The 18,287-nt window shown below is 43.1% G+C and overlaps 1 long non-coding RNA gene across 1 annotated transcript; it reads left to right on the top strand.

The window, feature by feature from the left end:
* The first annotated feature begins 10,035 nt into the window (after nt 1-10,035).
* LOC115352576 lies at nt 10,036-16,657 on the top strand. Its single transcript, XR_003927188.2, has 5 exons — nt 10,036-10,456; nt 11,606-11,803; nt 13,041-13,160; nt 13,712-13,873; nt 15,944-16,657. It is a non-coding gene; the product is annotated as an uncharacterized LOC115352576 (long non-coding RNA).
* Nucleotides 16,658-18,287: the final 1,630 nt, after the last annotated feature.

Here is an 18,287-nt window from a genome sequence, read left to right as displayed (position 1 = left end):
GGATTCTAGGACATTTGAGGGGGTTGCTCAGGAAAACTCGGGGCTGTACATCCTGTGTAGCAGGTCATTAATCAGCTTAGTAGCAGAGCTGAGACTACACTGCAGCTCACCTGCTTCCTCCTCCACTTCTTTCTGGAGGGAGCTGCTGCTTCTATTTAATGTCTCCAAACAACCTACAGTAATATGCATTTGAAGTTCTGCCAAAGGAAAGTGTAACAGTGTTTGACAGTAGCGGATATTGTGAAGATGGGGGGGGGGGGGGGGGTTTGTTTGTTTTTTCATTTCTTGAGATGAGCCTTTCCGTTTTTGCTTGAAGTTTTGCTTGATTAATGCATTCATTAAAGAGGAGTGACGGTAATGATTAAACAAAAACATCTTTAAAATGCAGAGTTCATTTCAACCCATTTGGTTTTGTTGCACACAAATTGGATTGGCATTGCATCCTGCACAGCAGGTACTCCACTTGAAATCAAAGACAGATGCTTTTATAGGATTAGAAAGGATATCTTGAGGGGTGGAGGAAGAGATTGAGGTTGGGGGTTTTTGTTGCTTTTTCTTGTACTTTTTTATAATAATGGTAAATGAATAATGATAATACTGCTGTTTTGTCTGCCTTGAGTACTAATAATATTGTTTGCTTACAATTAAAGGGAAATAAAAGCTCCATTGTAACTTGAATTGTTAACAAATCAAGAATACTTAATTGAGATTCTTTCCCTCATAAATAGCTAATGACACCTGGGTCTGTTTGAATTTTAATGCTAAATATCTCTGAATGAAAATATTTGACTGCTGAGTCATGTCAGGCAGCCATATTAATTTGGTGGTTTGTTTGGGGTTTTTTTAAATTATCTGGCAGTGTACATGTCTTAGGAGCTTCCCAAATAGCTTAACCTAGTCTCTGCTTAAATGCAAACCTGGCAAGGGAGCTGCAGCTTGCAGGGAATTGTAGTTGGTTATAGTAAATACAGTTGAAGCATGTCCCTTGTACAGGAGATCTCAAAGACGGAGTTGTGTGCAGAGCTGCTGAAGGTGCTCATCTTCCTCAAACGCACTGCAGCCAGCTGACTAAGGAGGCGAAGAGGGGCACAGGTCTAGGGTCACTTCTATGACTCCAGCTGTTAAGATGCCCATTTTGGCTGCTCTTTCAGAGGTGTGATCTACAAGAGTCATGTGCACCCTGTGAAAATCCAATTTGGGTGAAGTATCATCCTGAGTACCCAGATCCCGTTTGTCAGGGAACTACAAGCCAGCCTTTCACACAAAACATTTTGAGATTTTTTGGCATGAAAAATGCTGGCTTTGAGGCTCCTGAGTTGGAGCACCTTCCTAGTAACGTGCTGTGCCTAATCATCCAGTATTTCTGCACGTTAAAGCCTTTCTGATAGTGGCTACTGTAGCTTGCACTGTTCACTACTTTCCATGTAACCATTCCATTCCACATTTATGTCTTATTTAATCTCTTTCTAAAAATATAATTCAAAGAGCTTCTCCTGCCTCTTGACACTACGAAGCATCAAAAACACTGGGTTTTCCCACTGAAAAAAAATTTTTTTTTTCTTTAAATACTGTATTATCTTTAGTCAAATCTTAGCCTGACCTGTACAGAAGAGAGGTGAAGGGAGGAACAGCTTGCTGAGGATATTCACTTTTTTTAGTGTCACTGTTAATTTCCTTAGTGTGTCCAAAGATTCAGATTACGTTCTGGGTTCACTTCTCAGTATATTGTTCAAATACAACAGATGGAGTGTCTCTAACCCCAGGAAATTGTTGGTGCCTTTTGAAACAATGAAGAAATTAACACTGAGAAACAAAAGAGAAATATCACATATTCCAAGCAATTAAAATTTTTCTTCAGCTAATGTCTTTTGATAGCATCATTTCATGTAGTTTGAGTTTCACCTCAGCTGTTGGTGAATAACATCAGTTCTAGATCATGAGAATCATGACTGTGGGGGACCCTTCCTTGTTCAGGGTTTAATACCTGGTTTCATTTTGCTGCCTGGCTTGACTTGAAGTCTTTTGTGAGGGTCTGGGTGTGGCCAGTATGGTTTGCATGAATGTGTGGTGTGACCTATGGGATTTTTCAACCATAAAGTCCTAAAACTGCCATAAGCATTTTGTTTATTGTTGATACTGGATTTTTTTACATTTCCTACATTTTATCTATAATGTATATGGTTTACAGAAGCTAAGAACTACATTCAGATTTTGATTATTATTCCATAGTAAGGTGTGGCATTTTGTCATTCATGACTTTACTGCTGCAGAAAAATACTAACGTCCAGGAATCTGCAAAATATAATTATTGCCCCAGACTGTTACCTGACTTTACTTTCAAAACTGGTCTGTATTGCAGATTTAACTGTGTATTTTTCTCCTGCTTAAAGCCTTGTCAAGGTTTGCCTAGCAATAAATTTATCTGTGCTCAATATCAAATTCTAGACTGGTATAGTCAATTTGTGATGGGGTTTGGTTTGGTTTTCAGAATAAAGGATCTTAACCTATATAGTTCACGTAGCCTGGACCAAGGGAATAAATCAATAAGCTTCTGTTGCCCATTTTTTCTTGTCTTACTTAAGAAATAAACTTTGCCATTTAACTAAATGCAGGACAATAACTGTCTCTTTCATAGTGACTCTCTCATTCCAGTCTTAAATCAACCTACAGATTCCAGAGGAAGACATTCATTCCTAACAACAAATAGACAGCTGGAAAGCAAAAACATGGGTCAGGATTTGTAGAGACATTTTTTCTAATCCTAATATTCTTGTGTAGGAGTCAGTTTGCCTTTTTTCTGCCCCCATTATTAGCATGTAAGCTCTTTAAGTGGCTCAGACTTTCAAGAAGAATTCAGTAATGAATGTTGGCTTTCCATTGAACTTTTGAGAGAGAGATTTATGATGCATTCTTTTAAATTCATGAACAGAAAAACAGTTTGCTTACTCAAGAACAGTATCCCCATTGAAGAAAGATGTGGTGTTTATCATTCAGCAATCAACTTAATTGCTTTCCGTTATGAAATTGGCTTGGATTTTTGGGTTTCCGCCACAACAGTTTTTAATAGCACAAATGAATTTTTCATAGAATGAGAATGAAAATAAGTTCAAAAATTATGAATTCAAAGATACATTTTTCCACTGTGCATTCTTCTGTACTCCTGCTGGAAATCATCAAGTCATATGTTGTTATTGCTTTTCAGAAGACCCATCCAGATGGGAAGTCCTTCTATTTTATATTAGAAGAGGCTGTAGGAAGCCAGAAATAGGGAAGTGGAGACAACCTTGCGATCTTCCAAAACTGAATACAAGAGGCACGTGATCAGCCTCACATGAGCTCTTGAAGTTTTGCTTCTTGACTTCAGTAGGAGCTCAGGTATCTGTATAGCGATACCACCGAGAGCCTCGTCCCTGATCCACAAAACTTCTTAATACTTATTTTCTCCATTGTAGGGGGGAAGTATACAACAGGTCAGGCAGTTGCCTTCCCCTCATCTTGGAAACGATAGCCACTTCAGATCCACAACTGAGAAATGACACACTGTGTCTGTGTTGCAGGAACGCAAATAAAGAGATTTGGGGAGTTTCTTTCTCGAGAAAGTCTTTTCCTCCTTTCCCCTCGTTCTTCCTGCTTTCTTCTGCTTGAGAACCGTGTGGTTGTTCTTAGGTTGGTCTGAGCCCTTACTAACTGCAAAAATTAGATCTGAGAGGGCAGCAGAAGCAACGGAAGCAGTATGGGGGCTTTCCTAAAGGCACTGCTTAGTGAGGTGATGTCAGTAAGTATCTGAAAAAAAGCTTCACTTTTCTGAACTTGGAGGGGTACTTGAACAGAAAATGTGTAGCTCTTTCAACCTGTCTGATATTAAAGCAGTAGGATCCCTTTCCTCATAGGTATAAAGATAACTTCTGCTGGTGTAGAGGGGTTTGCACATTGGAAGAAAATCTATATTAGTTTATGCCATTTTAACTGTGACCAGTTGATGTCTGATTGTATCATAGCTATTTCATTTTTAAAAAATAATTGAAAAGCACCCCTTAACTTTCTGTGTTAGAAGACAAATTTTGGTTAACTGTTGTGTTTTGCTATAGGATCTGGTATTCACAAACAGCATTTCACTACTTATTTCACATACTGTTTTCTCAGTCTTTCTCTGCTCCTGCGGTCTGAATATTAACGTACCACTAAAGTTAATTTTTAGAGAGATTCAGGAGACTTTCTAAAAAGAAATATTTTGAGGATGATGTAGGGTTAAAAAAAACCCAACACAGCTTTGCAGTGCTGCTTCTGCTTTGTGAGCATTGATTTCCTGTTTGGATTTGTTGATTTTTAATTTTTTTTAACTAGGTAATGTATTGTGCAATTTTTTTTAATACCACAGATTTTCATAGCTATGTTATTGTAAGGTTATTGTGGAGGGTGTCTTTCTCTAGGCATTTAAAAACTATTACTTAATTCTAAATAAGATCTTAAATTCCTCATATCTCCCATGTAAAAATGCAGTGATGAAAGCAAATGTTGCTATTGAATTTCATGTTCTCTATTCCAGAAGAGGAGGAAAATAATGAAAGCTTTACTGGGATAAAGTTTTAAGGGTTTTTGCTGGATATTCTTTTTTTGGGAGGGGGCAGTTGTCATCAGAAAGAATAAGAGATGCAAATATAATTTTATAGAATTTAAAAAAAAAGTTAAAATAGAACTTTGTAGGTTGTGCTGAAAATGATCAGAGTCTGTGTTTTTCTAAATTTCTCTAAAAATTAATTCTGAAGCCAAAGCACTTTAGGAATCTTATAATCTAGGAAAATCAGACCGGTATCTGACACACATTAGTAAATGCTGACTTCTTCCAGCAGCAACTGCTTGTGTGCTTGTAGCTGTCAGGAGATCATGTGGATGCGTTGTCTGATAATAGCTGTATTTTTTACTTACTTGTCAAATTTGAAAGGATGTATTGATGGTGTGCATGGTTTAAAAGGGATGGATGTGGATGTCTGACAAGGAAAGTTGGAAAAGTATGAGTTAATTGTATATTGTTTTGTAGTAGGGTAAATTTTTAATCACATTGCATATGTACTTTTTCGGTGAAGGAAGTAATTGATATTTGGGACACAGAGGAATATAAATATTTAATTCAATCTCCTAAAAATAAAAGGAGTCATGTGGGTTCTTTTCATGAACTTATAAACATATAAGGTTTAAGATGAAGGAATTTATTCATGAATGTTGAGAAGCAAAGATACCATCGACAACAACAGCTGCCTAAATCAGCTGAGACAGTAGTGACTTACATAGTTTTGTTTTAGATCTGCTTTTACTTTTGAGGGAAGAGAGCTTGTAAACACTCGCACCTTTGAAAATAAGTAAAAATCTCTGTAGGTGGTGACACGCCTCCTTTCTCTTTGTTTCCTAAAGCCCATCACCAATTCCTGCGTCCCCATCCCTCTTTGGCACTGTCGGTGTGGTACAGAGTTACCAATATGAGCTGCAAGAAAAGTCTGGATTTCTTGGAAGGAACTTATTTTCTGAGACACTAATTGGTCTTTCCTTGACAGAGCAAAAGTGGCTCAAACCTGCTGCATCGTACGTGGTGTTCTTTTCCTTAAAACAAAACAACATCCACTGAGGTTTTTCATAGACTAAAAAACCTTGTTATGCTGAAACCATGAGTGGAGCTTCTGGACACTAATGTGACAGTAGTGTTATGTACTTAATGTGGCTGTTTGTTGTTTTTTTTAAGGCTTTGTATTCAGGTATTCAAAACCAAGAAAACATCAAAATGACACAGTACTATTTTATTTAGTCACGCAGCTGAGAGAGATGTGCCAAGTTAGATGCAAGTGGTGAGTATTCGTGACACTGCTGAACATTTTATGTCCCAAATCTCCCTCATTTGTATCCCAATTTTTCCTATGAAACTTCTGTGCCGTTTCTTAAGGCTTCCTTCTCTTTTTTCTTTTTTTTTATGAAAACAGAAATATGAAGGGAGTATAGGAAGTACAGTTTTTGCCTGTGTTCAGACTGACTGTGCAAACCATGCAGTTAAGCATTACTGTCACCAGCCCTGCTGTAATGTAACAGATTACTGAGCAGAGAGCTTTGTACCTGCCACCAGGCTCTGATTTGGGACAGGCTCTGATTGGCGGTTGGACTCGATGATCTCAAAGGTCTTTTCCAGCCTAAACGATTCCATGATTCTATGAAATGCAGTTAAAGCAAGAAGCTGAAATAGTGTAGCAAAAGAAACGTTTGCTACATTTCTCCCTCTCTTTAAAAAATCAGCTGTTAATAATCCCCATCTATGGATGTGCAAACACAGTCTGACTCAGGAGCAGGGGTGCGAGGGTAGGAGAGGAGAGGTAGGATGGATGCAGATGTGCTGGGGAGGTGTGAGCATCGTATTGAATGTTGTTAGCAGGGGGTTGTCAGCCCTGACGGAGCCCGTCCTCTGCCCTCAAATCCTGCCTAGTTAAACAGATGATAAATCAAGAGTTGTTTTGAAAAGCTCACCCAAAGCAAGTCTAATAGGGTCACTAAATCTGATCAGCACTTTGCATTGTCCCCTCCCTGTTTATCCAACTTTGATAATGCTACCATGAGTCCCTCATGAAAATATTTGGCTTAAAATCTGTAGTGTAGCATCAATTGTTTGCTTTTGTGGTGGTTTAGGGTTTTTTCCCCCCTCTTTTTACTGCTTACTGCCATTTGAGCACAGCATGTTGTTTAAAAAGTCTGTGAAAATATAGATTGGGTGATCTGTCTCTTTTAGACCATTCGGTGATGAAATTTCTACTGTACTACTTTATTGTGACATTACCTGACTAGATAAAGCCATTTTCTGTCTGAGAAGGGAAAGAAGCTGGCAGTGTCTACATAAATCCTGTTACTCATTTCATGCCGAGACAGGGGTTCCCAAAGGGAGATCCTCTGGGACACGTCCCTCCTCAACAGAAAAAACAAACAGAGGCACAGCCTGTTACTGAAGGATGGGGCTGATCAGTTTTATAATGTTGCTGTTATTACAATAAACATTTGTGGTCCAACTATTGCAGTTTAGTTTAGCAGATATCCCAATAGCTATTAAAAAGTAAAGCGTATATGAAAGAAATACACCCTCCTCATGCTCCCTCCTTTCCCCAAAGCACTCGGCATCACCCTTGGACTCCAGTTCCAGGGGAATGATTGGATATCTTATAATAATATAATGCGGGATTGTTCATGCCAAAATTACTATTTTGTCTGGCCCATTTGAATGCTATTGTCCAACAGTAGCGTGGCAGCTGTCAGATCCATTTGTGAAAGCACCAGTTCTTAATAGCTCTTTATTTTGTGAGCTGTTCACCCATAGACCCTAATGTGCTTCATAAAAAGAAGGTAGAATTCTTATCCTTGTTTTGCAGATGGAGGACTGCAGTCTTTAGAGATAGGTAACTGAGCGGGGGAGCTGGACAGGATTTCTGGCAAAAACTATTTTTTGTCAGGAAACATTGATTCATTAAAACTCTTTTGCAGAAGCACACGCTTTGATGAAACTCCCGGCATGAAGTTCTCCTGAAGCCTGGAGCAGAATTTAAAGGCTCGGTTCCTGTGCCGGTAGAAGAGCGAAGATGGACCTTCCTCCGTCGCCGTGCGGGGCCCTGGCTCGCCCAGCGCCGGAGCTGCCGCGTCCTCCGCAGCAGTGCTGAACGAGGCCGGCTCCTCGCCGCGCGGACCCGCCGGACGCCAGCCGTGCCAAAGCTGCTCTTGCGAGAGCTCGCCGCTCGCTTCGGCAGGGGAACGAACCGGCCACCGAGCCCCACTGCGGCCCTCGGAGCGGAGCTGTGGGCCAGCCCAGCCAAGGCCGCGGTGCGTGCGGGGTTACCGGGGCTGCCTTCCGCCGTCCTCTCCCGGTGCCGCGGTCCGAGACCTCTCTGCGCGGCGCGGAGTGGGGAAGGGGCCAGTTTTCCAGAGTCTGCTTTGTAAGACCTGTGGTCTGTCCCTCACCCGCAGGCTCTCTGGGGCTTGCTCTGTGCTCCTACTTGGCAAACACCTGGAATAACTTTGGGGACAAATGCAAAGCGGTGTAAAACAGGGTTAAGCTGTATAGACTGGAGAGCTAGAACTCAGAAGAATTAGTCTGTACGTGACAGAGAAAACGCTTTGTTCTTTCCCACTCGTACTTACTGGGAAGCAACTACTGACAGCATCCTGGAAATCAATAACTCTGTCCATATGCAGTATTTCTGGTGATGCTGTATGGACATCCTTACTGCTGTTCTGAGCCTCTAGAAAGAGGCTGTTACTCTTCTGGTGGAGTCCTTGATATGCAATGAGCAGCCGCAACTCTAACAGCTACTCTTTTAGTACCTGCTACACAACTCAGAACTCCTTTACAGAGCCTGCGTGAAACAACCTGATGTGCCCGAGCAGTGGGTAGGATAGTCAGTCCTTTTCTAAGTGGGCGAACTGGAGATCTGAAAGACTAGGTGATGTGCCCGTGGTCACACGGGAGGTCTGTTGCGTACGAGAGACTGAGAACAGAAGTGTCGGTTCCTTCAGCATGCAGAATGCGCTCACCTGTGCTTAGCATTGCACTTCAGGTCTCCTGGTGCTCTGTTCCCTGCCTTGCCCGCATTACCACATCCCCACCTAGAGGCTCAGTACTCTAGGAAGAAATTAAAATGTAAAAAAAAAAAAAAGCTACCTTTTATATCATAGCCCGTTTGGGCTTTTTTAAACACAAGGCTTTTTTTTTTTCTTTTGTGTGTGTTTGTGTGTCTGCCCACTTTGTTTTCCAGCTCTATCCAAAATACCCAGGACTATGTAGTCAGCTGATTAGTGTCTTCTGGGGTCTTTTCTCCTTTGATAAAATGCTGCTGGCTGTTCTGTACCTGCTACTTTATATCCTTCCCCCTCTCATATATAGCTACCTATATCATATGGAAAGGATCAAACAGTTTTGATTTTTCCCAATGATACTGAGAAATGCAATATTTATCACAGGTTACTCGCAGAGAAGAAGAAAGGAGAATCTAAGAGTGTTCCCTTCAGCTGTGTTTCTGTCAAGGCACAGTGTACGTCCCAGTCCACCTCTGTTTTGCTCAGTGTGTTAGTTCTGCTCGCTACGAGGTGTAATGCAGCAAGACTGATAAAGTTGGTTGCCCACTGGCCATGCGAAGGAGGAAAAACAACCAAAGCTTGTTGTTAGTTATCCCCACTAAAGTGCTAAACAAATCTCCCAGCAGCTAAACTCCCTTCCCCTTTTATTACTTACTGTACCTTGTAAATCAAATATTTATTAACTGAAAACAGCTTTGCTCACTGACTGATCTTGCAAACATGGGACAAATTCACCGCAGCTGGCTAGTAGCCAATTGCTTATTCAGGCTGCTAAAGGAAATCAGCCTGGTGGAAAGACAAACCATGTGATGATTTTTCTCCCCCCCACCTTACTTCCCAGGAACAAACTGCTAACATCACTACTTTGTCTGCCATATATACCTTTCATGAAAACGAACGTGTCTGAATGAGGTCACTACTACTCTTTTGAAGACACTTTATTTTTATCGTGCCTGTGTCAAAACCAGAGCTTTAGTGGTTTGAAATCGCATGAGCAGACACAGATATTGTTTCAATTAGCATATCAGGACCGTCACCTGGTGAAATGAAAAGATCCTTTAAGCGTCTGCTTCTGTGATTGCCGTCTGATCATCTCATACCGTCTTCTGGCTTCATGTTAATCCATGGGGGTCCTCAACAGTCCAGCTGCAGCAAGCTGAAGCCCTTGGATGTTGAGGGATGACAGGATACAAAACCCAAAACTACATTCACACTCTCTTTCTTTCTCTGGAAGTGCTGCCAATAAACTTGAAAGATCTTTGCATTGTTCGAGGCTTTGCATTTTGTTGCTATAATGAAGGTGATTTGCTGGCCGTTGTGTAATAAATATCCCTGGGGAGCACAGGATGACAGTGCAGTTACACTCATCCACTGAATGGGAAGCAATAGAACAAGCAGGGATCGCAGACATTTAAGAGTGACTCTGCGAGGAGTTGTTCATGGATACTATTTCCCACCCGGCTAACGCCAGAGTCACCTGCTGCAAGCCCACGCATTGCAATAAATGCACGCAGCAGGCTGGGTATTGTCAGTGAGCCAGTTCTCAGCAACTCTTTTTGTGTCTGAAGATCCACGCCTCGTGCCCCGACGTTCTGCTCAACAGCTCCGCGCTGATGCTCGTGTCAGCTGTGGTTGCGTTGATTTTGCTGGTTATTACCAAAAGGACTTCAAATCTTATTAGCGCTTTGTGTAATTATCTTTGTTCTCTCTCTAGGACTAATTTAAGGGGTTGTACAGCGGTACACACCTCGCAGCAGCGCTTTCACCCAGCCCGAAGCAGCAGCCAGCTCCTGGGCGCGTGTTTTGTTTGCCCCCGGCGCGCACGTGGGTCGCTCGCCCTCCTCCGTCAGGCGCCGGTGGCTCGGTAAGTCCTGCAGCGCAGCGTCCTGGGGGGCACGGGGGAGCCGCCGCGGGCCCTTGCGCTTCGGCAGCACTTTGGGCTTTTTGCTCGCCCCCTGAACGTGTACGTCTACGCAGCAAGCGGTGGTCTCGCGAGCGCCCGTTTGCTGGACGGTGGCATTCGGGCGGCGGGGGCGGCGCGGGCAGCAGCGCCCGCTCCGTGAGCCGTGGCCGTCGTCGCGCCCTTCGGCTGCAGGTGCGCTTACAGCAGGGGGGTTCACTGCCAGAAGAGGACGGGGTCCTTAATACGTGTTCCTGAAGTCACAGGTGACCGGGTCTTGTCAGGGTAACCGCGGTTTTTTTCGAAGGCTAAAAATCACAATGACATCTGGGTCTTCTGACCCATCCCGTTGTGAATTATTGCTAATATTTTCCTTTTTTCATTTTTATACCTTTGGATAGTTGAAGATGGATAACCTCTGTCTTTAATCACTTTGCCAAGCTGGAAATATTTATATATTTTAAAAATCTACATTTTATATTTGTGACAAGATGCACGAGCATTACTGAGCAAGCAGCAACTGCCAGAACCCACAAATCTCTGTGTTTGTTTTACATCCACCAAGCAGGGACAATATATTTTATAGTGCGCATTAACAAGATGGTCATCTGGGACTACTCATTTAGATAACAAAATAGTCACCAAGTTACTGTTGCTTTTTTTTTTTTTAATTCTTTTTTTAATCTGTATTGTCTTGAAAGATCCCTGAATACATAGCAAGAACGGAGTAGGGAAAGGCAAGAAATCCGTAAAAAGCTGCTGTAATATTGTTCTGACCTTTAGTAATTAATGACTTTGTAAAACTATTTGATGTGATACTATCCCTGGCTCCATCACAGGCTTGTCTATCCATGAAAACTAATTTGACTGATGAAGGCACAGATATAAATCACAATAGCTAGTTTGAATTTTCCCACGTGCAAATGGTCGTCTTTGCCATTAAGAATACTTTCCTACTTAGTTTAATCTAGGAAACGAGAAAATGGAAGAAACTCTTTCCCACCACAAGCACCCGTGCAGAGGATGCTCTGCAGTTTGACAAGGAGAGTCAACCTTTTTTTGCTAGCTGAATCATCTGTGTGTTCCTCACAACTTCCCGGTCTTCACTTCCAGGTGATCCAGGTCTTTCTGTGTACAGCATGCTGGCTGGGGGACAGCATGCCTGGATCTCAACAGTATCTTCATCTGAGGGAGCCATTACAAACACCCACCATTTACTCAGTTACTGGTTAACTGGGACAGGAAGGATGCAGCCTGCCGCTACATCCCAGTTCCTGCCCCGTCCGCTGAAGGATGTTTGTCTTGCCGCAGGTAACTGATGAATGAGGATGTGATGGGTGTCGTGTTGTGATAACACAAGCACCAAAGGGTCAAAATGCTAGATTTATTGTGTGCCTTTCCTGGGTGAGAGCATGTTTATTCCTCTCTGCAGTTCTGTGGTTTCAGATCTCTTTCCACTCTGTGCCAAGATATCTGCCAATGACTGAGAAAAAGTTTTGAGGGAAAACTTGGACTCAAAAGTGTCCAGAGCAGTCTTGTGTTTACACCCCTTGGACACTTGCCTAGAAGTGCAGTTTCAAATCTTTGTTTGCCTGCTCCAGACTAGATATTTCATTCCAGATAAATATAGAAATGGGAGCATTCTTACACAAACTTCTGGTTGCCACGAAGTGGTGCTTAGTGCTTCAATTTAAAAAAAAAAACCAACAAAACAAAACAAAAAAAAACCCCACCAACCCCCCCCCCCCCAAAACCCAAAAAAAACAAAACCAAAAAAACCCCAAAACCCCAAACACCAACTCCTTGTATTGTGTATCGTATGTTGTAATGAATTTCTTGTTTTCTGGGAACAGGCCTTGCACGCTGTTAAGCCAGGTATCATCTCTAGGTTCAATGCACCTCTCACAGGAATGTGTGGGTACTTGCTGTATGCTGTTAGTTATTCTGAAATTGCATTTTATTCTTCAAGGTTTGTTTTGTTTGTTTGTTTGGTGGTTTTGGTTTTTTTTAAATTTGCCTTAAACTGGTCCTGATTTTCCAAATAGTGCTCTCTGACAATAGAAAGCACCAAGTACCGGATCTCCGGGGCCCCTTTCCTTTGTTATTCCTAATGTTTTGGGTAAAAGAATTTAGTCTGAAGCAGAGACAAACTAATTGTTATAGTTAGGATGAAAAGTGAATTGGCCCTTGAATTTTTCAGTTTCAGCCAATCCTTTAGGTAGACCGCATCCTAAGACTACATGATTTGTTCTTTCAAACTCTTCTTTTTCTCTGAATATATTTAATAAAAGGCTAAGCTATGTCCAATTTGCACCTGACCGACGCCAGGGAATTAATCTTATTTGCTGTCTGTAAATATGGGGGTGCAGTTTGCCTGGAGGCTGGGGGGAGAGAGGGGTGGGCGGACGGTGTGACAAGACGGCTCTCACTCGCGTAGCACCCTGTAAGTGAGGAGAAACACTTTAGCTGGGTGTCAAAACCAGATCAGAGTAAGCAAGCCTTTCTCACTAATTGGTTTCTAAGCGTTATTCATTCCTCTTGTCACCAGATTCACTCACACCTCTGGGAGCACAGGGCACTGCAGCGCTCCTGAACAAGGCTTCGTCGGGTTTCTTCGCACACCGTCACACCTGCAGCGCGTGGCAGCTGCCGTGACCTTCGGAGCACCGTACGCCCTTAATGCAGTTGCAGGAGGATGCACGCCACGTCTGCGAGGGAGCCGGGGCTGCCGGGGGAGCGGGTGGCTCAGGGGACGCTGAGCCTCGCACCCCTGCGGCAGGGGTTGCTCGGGAGGGCAGGGAGCCAAGCTGGGTCCTCCTGTGCGCTCCCAGCAGACAGCCCTCCATCAGAGCTCGCCAATTCTGGTACCTTCATTGCTAGGAGAGCCGGCCGCGGCGTCCTGGGCTGCGCGGTCGTCGGTGGCGGCACCGCTGCGGTCGCAGCAAGCAGGGCTGACCCTGCACCCTGCGCTGGCACCCTATGTCTTATGTGGGCGATGCGGTGGGTGAGGGACCCAATCCGGCTGAAAACCAACCTTGGGACATGGTGGGAAATGGTTGTTTTAAAACCAAATCAGCTCCCCGACCCTGGCCAGCTGCACAACCAGGCAAACAGCTATTACGGGCATGGCACGAGGCAGATGTGCGGAGTGACCACGTAGCCGTCCTGAGTGGGAGGGCTAGCTCAGGAAAACTTAAGCATCTTTCTCTCTGCATTCAGGAGGCAGCCAGGCTCATGTCCTCCTGGGAAGGGACGGGAAGAGTGACAGATTGGCAAAAGGAGCATTATACCTCTGACAGCTTACGGATGTATGGGAAACGAGGTTGGCAAAAGACAGCATTAGATGTTCCTGCTGCCAGCTAATGGTGTCCAGTCATGTGGGTGAGTCTAACAAAGACAGATAGTAATGGATTAGCTGTACCAGAGCAAATGTTTTATTGGCAAGTAACCGTTTACAACCTACTGTGCTCTTCCACCCAGAATTTTCCTACTGAATTTCCTGACAAACCACTGTCCTAGCACCACCTAGTGTCCAACCTGGCAGTTCAGATGTTGTTAACGTGGTAATACAGCCAGTTGCGGAGTCGGGGTGGGGAAGGGAAATAAGACTCAGGGGGTTCTTTCTGTTTTCTTAAACTACTATAGACTCCTACGGCACCTTCAGAAAAAAATCTACAGTTGCAACATCTGAAATATTGCTTTTATTTCTAAATCCTGCCATCTTCTTAGCAAGATTGTCTTCTCTTGGATGTCTGAAATCTCTCTGCATAGAAAAGGGTGGCAAGCAGGGACTGCACTTTCTTGGTAGGGATGTTGAAATCCTCACTTTTGGTAAGCGTATCTTGGCTGAATGAATGAGGAGCACAGCGGTATCAAGAAGAGACTTCATGAAAAATGCAGGTTCTTAAATGTCGGTGGCAAGGCAAGAGAGTGGTTAAAATTCTGCTGCTTAAGAGTGCTGGATTATTTCCAGAGGATGGAGCAATGGAGAGCAGAGTGTGCCACAAAGAACGGCAAAATGAGATCGTGGTGTGCCTGGCAGTACGAGCTGGCATGTAAAGCTACAGAAATTACTGCAAAGTGTCCTATTTCTCATGAAGTCAGGTGCACAGCAGGAATGTTGGCACTCCTGATTCCAGTCTCCAAGCGGCATGTATCATCACAGCTTATTGCCAAACACCGAGTTTATTAGCATTATAGAGCCAGGAACGTGCGTTTGTATCCCTTCTGTCATATTACATCTATGGGGTTAAGTCTTGCGGTTTGTAAAGTGGAGCAGACTAATTATCATACACAAGAAATGACTAAAATCTGACAGTCACATGTCTCCTGGGAAAGATAGCCCATGAGATAACAATGAGGGAAAAAATTGTGTTGGGGAAAACTTTCCCAAATTTTCAGTACTTGTCTATGGTGTGCTTTCCCGTAGCATCTAACATTAGTCCCAGATGGCAGAAATACTTTTGATCGATGCATCTCGAGATCCAGTGTGTGTGTGTGTGTGTGTATGTGGCTGTCAACACCAAAGCTGTCCACTTATGCTCTCAGCTGTGGACAGCCCTACTGCTCACACCATGGTTCGTCAAAGCCATGAAGACCCTCAGTAGGGCCCTGGCCAGTGCTCTGAGGATTGCTCCATCTCCACTAGAGGACTCTGGCAATGTCCACCTTCACTTCTAAAGGGAAGTCCTGCTTCCTGCCAAAACATATTAATTCACACCAGTTTGCCCAGAGCTCACCATTCCCCAGTCCTTGTCCTGCAGTGAGAGGGGAACGTGTCGCAGAGACACCAGCATGGTTTGCCAAATGCTTGGAGGCCATGTTTTAAGCGATCACTGCTTTTAAAATGGAGGAGCAATAAATTATTAGAAGAAGCAGAATTAACTTCTGAAAGGACACTTTGATAACAATATACTTTTGTGCTGGTTTTGGCTGGGATAGAGTTAATTTTCTGCGTAGTAGCTAGTATGAGGCTGTGTTTTGGATTTGTGCTGAAAACAGCATTGATAACACAGGGACGTTGTCGTTACTGCTGAGCAGTGCTCACACCGAGCCAAGGCCTGTTCTGCTCCTCACCCCACCCCACCAGCGAGGAGGCTGGGGGGGCACAAGGAGTTGGGAGGGGACACAGCCGGGACAGCTGACCCAACTGACCAAGGGATATTCCAGACCACAGGACGTCATGCTCAGCATAGAAAGCTGGGGGAAGGAGAAGGAAGGGGCAGACATTTGGAGTGATGGCGTTTGTCTCCCCAAGTCCCTGTTACGGGTGCTGGAGCCCTGCTTTCCTGGAGATGGCTGAACACCTGCCTGCCCATGGGAAGTGGGGAATGAATTCCTTGGTTTGCTTTGCTTGTGTGCGCGGCTTTTGCTTTACCTGTTAAACTGCCTTTATCCCAGCCCACGAGTTTTCTCACTTTTACCCTTCTCATTCTTTCCCCCATCCCACAGCGAGTGGCTGCGTGGGCCTTAGCTGCCGACTGGGGTTAAACCACAACTTTGGAGAGGAAGAGAGAGTCACACGAATAATGTATATGTGCCCCTTATGAAGAGATGGGCTTTCTGACATGGGGTTACCCGAACCTCCGGCAGCTGCTGAACACCCCTGTGCTAGCTGACATGAAGACGCTCCATCTGAAGTTTGTCACTTCATAAGCAAGATGATTGTTAAGGTTTTGGGTGGGGATTTTTCCTAGCAGATGTTTGTCTTCACTTACCATTTGTTTTAATTATTCCTGATGTTTTTGCCTATCAAATCGCAGACTTCTTCAAAAGAAAAGGAATAAGCAGTTGTCATAACAACAAAGCTCTTCATTACCACAGGAACCTTTGACAGCTTTATTTAAAACATTAAAAAAAAATTAAAAGAAAAATCCAACCAATTATTTTTATCAGTCTGATTCATGTTCTTCTTAAACAGATTACAGTGTGTTCTCTAGCAGTTACACTGTGAAAGGTGGATGGCATGAATATTTATTATAATGTAAACTTTGGGAAAAAAATTAAAAGGGGGTTTGTTGTCTTTATGAGCTTCCTGTGGCAATAGCTTGCCTTGACTTTTAATTAGAGTATAGGATGTGAAATTTCAAGGTGGAATTTTTCTTTTTTTCTCACCCATGTGAAGCAAAATGATCATAGTATGAAATAAAAATACCGAGTTAGCCATTCATATGTTCTAGACAATTATGTCTTCCATTTTTCAAGCCAAAAAAAGGATATTAGCGTCCTAAAGATAAAGGAGGAGTGATTTGTTTGCCAGGAGGTTGAAGCCCTTTGCAAAGTTTAGAACTGACTCCCGGTTTTAATTTTCAGTTCTCTGAAGCTGAAGCGGGGGGGAAGGTGATCAACTATTGCTGTACCACCTTATAGAGGAGAAAGCCGCAGGGAGGTGTTGCTTACTGCTTCCCACTCCCAAGAAGTAAGCAGTTAACTGGGAGGTGTGACCTGCTGGGGCAGGAGGAGGAGGCTGATCCACAGGCAAAGCTCTGCCTGGCCAAAAGGGAGCAGGAGCCAAAGCTTCCTTGTATTTTTTCACACAAAAGAGGTAAATAGCTCCCACTACCTCCTGTTTAACTTGCGCACTCAAATTTGAAAGATGCTTTTCTTGATTTCACATTCTAATTTTTAGTATGAAATAAAGGCTAAACGCCTTTCATCTGTTCGAGGCATTTATAGTATCCTTAGCAAAAGGATTTTTTTACAGCAAAGTGAAGGATGATACTGGAATTGTTAAACTCGTATCCCTTAAAATAAGTTACATTTGTCCTCAGTTTGAACAGAGATGTTTCTTGCTGGGCGTAATCAACAACTTAATTCTCTCCCTAAGTCAAGGAAAGAATGAATATCTGCAGCGACCTATCATTCTGTCTTCCATCCATAAAGGAATATAAAAAGAAGCTGTTGCATTTATCTTAAGAAGATGGTAGCTGTGAATTGCCTTGTCTCACAGGCATTTCTCCTCCAGATGTCCATAATTCCTCCGTCGTGACGATGACCATGAAAAGCAGGGAAAATCCCAAATATATAAGGCCAGACTCCTCTCCCACACAAATAGATTACTTAACCTCAGGGATGTGTTGGGACCCTAGTATCCGATAGGTTTGGGGCAGAGATGATTTTATTTACTTTTTAAAAAGGACTAGCCACATACAGAACTTGTTTCATTCCTGAGAGGAGGTGATGGGGTGCTTTGTGTATTAGTTTCCTTATAGTCTACTTCATCTACCCACAAGCTGGGTTTGACGACTTCATTCTGACGGGAAATATGGCTGTGGCTCTCCTGTTACATGAGCTGGTGTAGGGAGTTATTATTTAATTATGACAACTACACACATACAAGACATTGCATTAGGAAACACACATACACCATCTGCTAGATACCATGATTTAGCTGTAGGCGTACAAGAGCAGAGTCTTATGAGCATTAACTTTATTCTAGGAGACTATAAATGCGGGTCTCCTTGCACAGCACTGCCGAGGGAGGCATTCAGGGGAAGAACATTCCTCGATGATATAGTCATTACTGTTTCAGCAAGACGTTAATTTTTACAATAAATAAGCTTAATCTTTTTATGCAGATCATTTTAGAAAATAAACAGGCCATTTTTATGAGCTACTTAGAACTGGGGCTGGGATGGGATTTGCAGCGAGATCCTGCATACGCTACAAATTGTAAGCAATTTTTAATTCTTGGGGAACTACTGCAGGTCATTATTTGATGTTGTTTTTTAAATAACTTATAAATGCAACATTTTTGTGTGTTTCAAAGCATTTAGAAAGCAGAAACATTGCCTGG

Source organism: Aquila chrysaetos, chromosome 17 (genome assembly GCF_900496995.4).
Source record: "Aquila chrysaetos chrysaetos chromosome 17, bAquChr1.4, whole genome shotgun sequence".
NCBI classification, from domain to species: domain Eukaryota; kingdom Metazoa; phylum Chordata; class Aves; order Accipitriformes; family Accipitridae; genus Aquila; species Aquila chrysaetos.
This window is presented reverse-complemented; position numbering and strand designations above follow the sequence as displayed.